Here is a 7,229-nt window from a genome sequence, read left to right as displayed (position 1 = left end):
CCACACACACACAAAAAAACGTGTATAGAATATATTATGATATAATTATAACAGTTATACTTTACATAAATAACAATATAATTATATAACTGTATATATGATATTAATATTATATTATATAGTTGTATTAATAATATACAATATATCATGATATTATATATTATATTATGAAGTATATTTTATATCATTTTAACATATATAATATTTACAATACAATATGTTATATTGCAATATATGATATATATTTTCATAATGTATAATAAATGAAAATATAGTATAGTATATTATATACAATATAAATAATAAATATTTTATATTTTATTATATATTATGTGAAAAGTTTTTATAAGATATTATATATCAACTGTATTAATAATATATTGTAGGGGATTCCCTGGTGGCACAGTGGTTGAGAAACCACCTGCTGATGCAGGGGACACGGGTTTGTGCCCCAGTCCAGGAAGATCCCACATGCTTCGGAGTGGCTGGGCCCATTAGCCTTGGCCACTGAGTCTGCGCATCCGGAGCCTGTGCTCTGCAATGGGAGAGGCCACAACAGTGAGAGTCCCATGGACCACACAAAAAATAAATAAATAAAAATAATAATATAATGCACATTATTAATATAGATAATATAAATATATTATGTAAAATATATAATTAATATTAATTATATGTTAAAATTATATATAATAATTATATGTATAGTAGTATGTATGTATAATAGGCCTATGGAATATTACATATTTTATATATAGTGTTTTATATAAACCTATAAGCATATAATTAAATTATATATAATATATTATCATTATATAATTATTTTATATATAATATAATATATATGTTATATATGTGATATACTATATATCATTTATATACAGTTAATATATATACTATATAGAGAGTTTATATATACTATATATATAGTAAATATAGTTTTGTATATATATAATATTATACACAATATATATAATATATTATACTATATATATAGGTATATCCTGCATATGAATATACATATACTATATACCCATGTTTATATATACTATATTATACTATATATAATATAAATACACAACACTATAATATATACAAAATATAAATAATACTGTATTTTATAATATAATTTTTATATAGTGTATTATATAAAATACATATTATTGTATATATAATATATAATAAAAATATGATATATAATATATATTACATGTAATATTTATCGTATACATTATTACAATAGTATTATAATATGACATTAATATAATAGTATATAGTATTAATAGTATATATTATATAGAGTATATAAATAATTTATACAATATATAACACATATTTTACATGTTGTATATACAATAATTATATTGCATAAGTAATATATATTGTATATTACATATTATATGATAATAAAATAAGTAACCTATGTTTTATATCATATGATACATAATATGATATATAATATATATCTTATATTAGAATCATAAGACATTATTTATATTATAGAGCATAATATGTAATATAATATACAGTAATATAATTATATTATTTTATATTATTATTGTATCACATATATTGTAGTAAAATATATATTTTATACTTTAATATATACATTATATTTTATATATACTATATTTATATTATATTTAATTATATATTATAATTACATTATATCTATATATAGTATAATCACATTATATATATTATATACATACATAAATAATATATACTATATCTTATTTAATACAATATAGTTTGCATTATATTACAATATTATAACATATAATATATGGTAATATATGGTATATGATTATATATAATATATTATATATCTTGGGGACACATAGCTATTCAAGACAGGAGCCTGTAGTGTCTCCCATTGCCTGGAAAATCAATAAAGCTACTCTTTTCTACTTCACCTCCCAAAAATATATATATATTATATATCTGGTAAATATTTTAATGATATAATATATAATGTATATAATATATAACTATATTGTGATAATATACTATATCATATACATTATATATAATATGTATATAATATATAATGTGTCTATTATATATGTCATATATATTATATAATTAATATAATATATATTTAATATATTAATCATATTAACATTGACTAATATTTTATATGAAATATTAATATATAATATGTGTAATTAAGTATTATATATATTATATTGTTATATTATATTATCATATTATATCATATTTAATATTATATTGTCATATTAAAAACATATTTGTATTATATAACATACTATATATTATATTATGTATAACATAATATACTATATATTATATTATGATGATGTATATTATATATATTAAAAATATTATATAATATATTGTACATAATTTTTATTTATTAAAATATAATATTTGTATACTATATATAATTATATTATGTAATAATATAACTGTTTAGACAATTATATAAATAACTATATAACATATCATTAATAATATAATTAATAGTAATTGTATTATTATTTTATTATAATAATATATGTATTAATTTATTTATCATTAAAGTATTAAATTATTTATTATGGTTAATATTAAATATGAAAAGTTTTTGAACTGAGGCCATGAGAATTTGACTGGAAACAGGGAGGAAAAAATATTGCATAGAAATAATTGTTGATTGTGTGAATTATATGAGAACAGAAAGAGAACAGGGGAAGTTATCTCACATTTCTGTTCTGTATTCTCAAGTGGATAATGTTGGATTTATCCTATGAATGAGATTGTCAGTTGTGAACAGTTTACCAATTGTTATGTGTTAGATGAAATGGAAGCTTTCATATGGAAGAAAAATATGTTACTTGGGAAAGAATGTGATTAGTTTCAATAATTTAGGTAAACTACATTACGCTAACTCTGAAAGTTAATCATTAAAGAAAGCAGAAAGTATTTAATGTGTCCTTTTTATGTAAACAATTCAAAATACACTGTGTGTTCTGTGAAAACAGAGTAATTCTCCTATATATGAATAAGTTCTTTTCCCAAAGTAGGTTCGTTTAGTTCCATGTTGTTCGTAAGTCCAACAAAGTGCACATGGAACATTCTCCAGGACAGAACACATACAAGACCACAAAAGAAGCCTCAACAAATTCAGGATAGAAATTACATGAAGCTTTTTTTTTTCTTTTTTTTTTTTTTTTTACCACAAAGGTATGAAACTAGAAATCAACTTCAAAAAGAAAAATGGGAAAAGGAAAAACACGTGGAGACTAAACAACAAGGTCATAAAGCATAACAGATCAATAAAGAAAAGAAGAAGGGAATCAGAAAATACTTCAAGACAAATGAAAATGGAAACAAATTTCTCATATATATATGCACACAGTTAAAGCAGTTCTATGAGGAAAGTTTATATCAATATAGGTCTCACTCAAGAAACAACAAAAATCTCAAATAAACAACCTAAACTACCACCTAAAAGAACTAGAAAAAGAACAAATAAAGTCCATCATCACCAGAAAGAAGGAAATAAGAAAGATCAGAGAGGAAATAAATAAAATAGAAATAAAAAAATAGAAAAGATCAGAGAAACCAAGAGCTTGTTTCTTGAAATGATAAAGAAAATCAGTAAACCTTTAGCCAGGTTCAACAAGATAGAAAGAGAGGTCCCAAATAAACAAGAAAAGAAATGATAGAGAAGAAATAACAAGTGGTACCACAGAGATACCAACCAAAAATCATAAGACAGTAGTATGAACAACTTATGAACAAATACTATGAATGAATTATAAGAGAATACTATGAACAACTTTTTAATATATTATACTATGGACTATGATAACAAATTGGACAACTTAGAAGAAATGGATAAATTTCTGGAAACATACTGATTTAAGAAGAAATAGATAATTTGAACAAACAAATTACTAGAAGTGAAATTCAATTTGTAATTTAAAAAAAAACAAAAAAAAATTCAAGTAAACAAAAGTCCAAGACTGGACAGCTTCAGAGGAGAATTCTACCAAACACATAAAGAAGAACTAATACCTATCCTTCTCAAACTATTCCAAAAATTGAAGAGGAGGGAACACTCCCAAATTCATTCTATGAGGTCACCATTACCCTGTTACCAAAGCCAGGCAAGGACACTGAAAAAAAATGAAAATTACAGGCCAATCTTTGATGAATTTAAATGCAAAAATCCTCAACTATTTTAGGATTAACAGATTAGCAAACTGAATACAACAATATCCTGTTGATAAAGAACATACACCATGATCAGTTTGGATCTATTCCAGAGTCACAAGGATGGTTCAACATTCACAAATCAATCATTATAATATACCACATTAACAAAACAAAGGATAAAAATCACATGATAATCTCAATAGATGTAGAAAAACATTTGAAAAAATTCAACATCCATTTATGATAAGAATTATCATCAAGGTGGTTATAGAGGGAATATATCTTAACATAATAAAGGCAATTTACAATGAACCCACAGCCAACATCATACTCAATGGTAAAGCAATGAAAACCTTCCTGCAGAATTCACAAAAAAGACAAGGATGCCCGGTCTCGCCACTTCTATTTAGCATCGTATTGGAAGTCCTAGCCACAGCAATCAGACAAGACAAATAAATAAAATATAACCAAATTGGAAGGAAAGGAGTAAAGGTGTCATGATATGCAGATGACATGATACTTTATATAGAGAACCTTAAAGTCTCCACCCAAAAACCATTAGAAATAATAAACAAATTCAGCAAGGTTTCAGGATACACGATTCATATACAGAAATCTCGTGTTTTTATTTACTAATAATGAAATATCACAAAGAGAAAATTAAAAAGAAAGTAATCTTGTTTAAAATTACATCAAAAAGAATACAATTCTAAGAATAAACTTCACTAAGGAGGTGAAAAACCTACACCCTAAAAATTATAAAACATTAATGAAAGAAATTAAAGAAGATCCAAAGAAATGGAAAGATACTCCATGCTTTGGATTAGAAGGGTTCATGTTTTTTTAAATGGCCACATTATCCAAAGCAATCTACATATTTAATTCAGTCCCTATCAAAATACCCATGACACTTTTCACAAAACTAGAACAAATAATCCTAAAATTCAGATGGAATGACAATAGATTCCAAATTGCCAAAGCAATCTTGTGAAAATAGAACAAAGCTAGAGGTATAACCCTCTAAGACTTCAGATTATGCTACAAAGCTACAGTAATCAAAGCAGCATGGTCTGGCACAAAAACAGATACATAGATCAGTGGAATGGAATAGAGAACCCAGAAATAAACCCATGCACCTATGGTCAATTTATCTATGACAAAGAAGGCAAGAATATACAATGGAGACAAGAAAGTCTCTTCAACAAGTGGTGCTCAGAAAGTGGCACACCCACATGTAAAACAATGAGATTAGAACATTCCCTCACCCCATATACAAAAATAAACTCAAAATAGTTTAAAGACCTAACTATAAGACATAACACCAATAAACTTCCAGAAGACAACATTTGACATAAATCATAGCAATATTTTTTTGGGGTCAGTCTCCTAAGGCAAAAGAAATAAAAACAGAAATAAACAAATGGAAACTAATGAAACTTAAAAGCACAAGAAAGGAAACCATCGACAAAATGAAAAGACGACCTATGGAATGGGAGAAAATATTTTCAAATGATGTGACTGACAAGAGGTCAATATCCAAAATATACAAATAGCTCATACAAATCAATATCAAAAAACCCCAATCTAATCAAAAAATGGGCAGAAGTGAATAAACCATTTTCCAAGGTAGACATACAGATGGCTAACAGGCACATGAAAAGATACTCAACATCACTAATTATTAGAGAAATGCAAATCAAGTCAACCTGAGATATCACCTCACACCTTTCAGAATGGCTATCATCAAAAAGTCTACAAATAACTAATTTTACAGAGGATGTGGAGAAAAGGGAAGACTTGTACACCATGGTTGGGAATGTAAATTGTTGCAGCCACTATGAAAACCAGTATGGAGTTTCCTCAAAAAACCAAAAATCTAACTATGATATGATCCAGCAATTCCACTCTTGGATATATATCCAGAGAAAAATGAAAACAGTAACTCAAAAAAATACATGTTCCCCAGTGTTCATAGCAGCACTGTCTAAATACAGTAGCCAAGATATAGAAGCAACCCAAGTACCCTCTCAATGAAGGACTGGCATAAGAAGATGTGATTATATATATATATATATATATATATATATATATATATATGTTTAGAACCATATACATATAAAGGAATATTACTCAGCCAGAAGAAAAGAATGAAATTTTGTCATTTTCAGCAACATGGATGGACCTAGAATATGAGGCTAAGTGAAATGTCACACAGAGGAAGACAATTACTGTATGATATCACTTATATATGGAATCTAAAAAGATAATACAAATGAGTGTATATGTAAACATAAATAGACTCACAGGTATATAAAACAAACTTGTTAACAAAGGGTAAACCGAAGGAGGTGAGGCAAATTAGGAGTATAGCATTAAAAAATATGAAATACTATGTAAAATATATATAAGCAACAAGGATATACTGCATGGTACAGGGAGATAAAAATATCTCGTAATAACCTATGGTGTAGTATAATCTGTAAAAATACTGAATCACTATGTTGAACACCTGAACTAATATAACATTATATATCAACTATACTTCAATAAAAAGGATGTCTAAAAACCAATACAATAGATATTATTTTTAAATGGTAGATTTAAAAGAGAGACTTAGCATTTGAAATTTTATTATTGAAAAAGACATTTTAAACAGGCATGCTGCTATAGAGATAATTTATGTAAAGAATCAAGTGCAACAATGGCATATATCTGTGTGTATATACATATATATATACACACACACATATATATGTGTATATATGCCAAACCATATAAAAATAAAAATAAGTAAACTAACAATACGTGTGTATGTATATGTATATATATATAGTGATATTCAGCATATGGTTTCTATTGGTGTCATTTCTGGTCTCTTTTGATTTATTTTCTCCTGATTTGGGGTCACATATTCATCCTTTGCTTGCCTGGTAATTTTTGGATGCAATGCCAGACACATTGAATTTTACCTTGTTGATCACTAGATATTTTTACATATCTAAAAATATTCTTGTTGTTTTCAATCCAATTGGGTTAGTTGCATGTAGTTTCAACCTTACATAAGG

This window comes from Mesoplodon bidens (assembly GCF_964165515.1).
Source record: "Mesoplodon bidens genome assembly, chromosome: 17".
Taxonomy (NCBI): domain Eukaryota; kingdom Metazoa; phylum Chordata; class Mammalia; order Artiodactyla; family Ziphiidae; genus Mesoplodon; species Mesoplodon bidens.
This window is presented reverse-complemented; position numbering follows the sequence as displayed.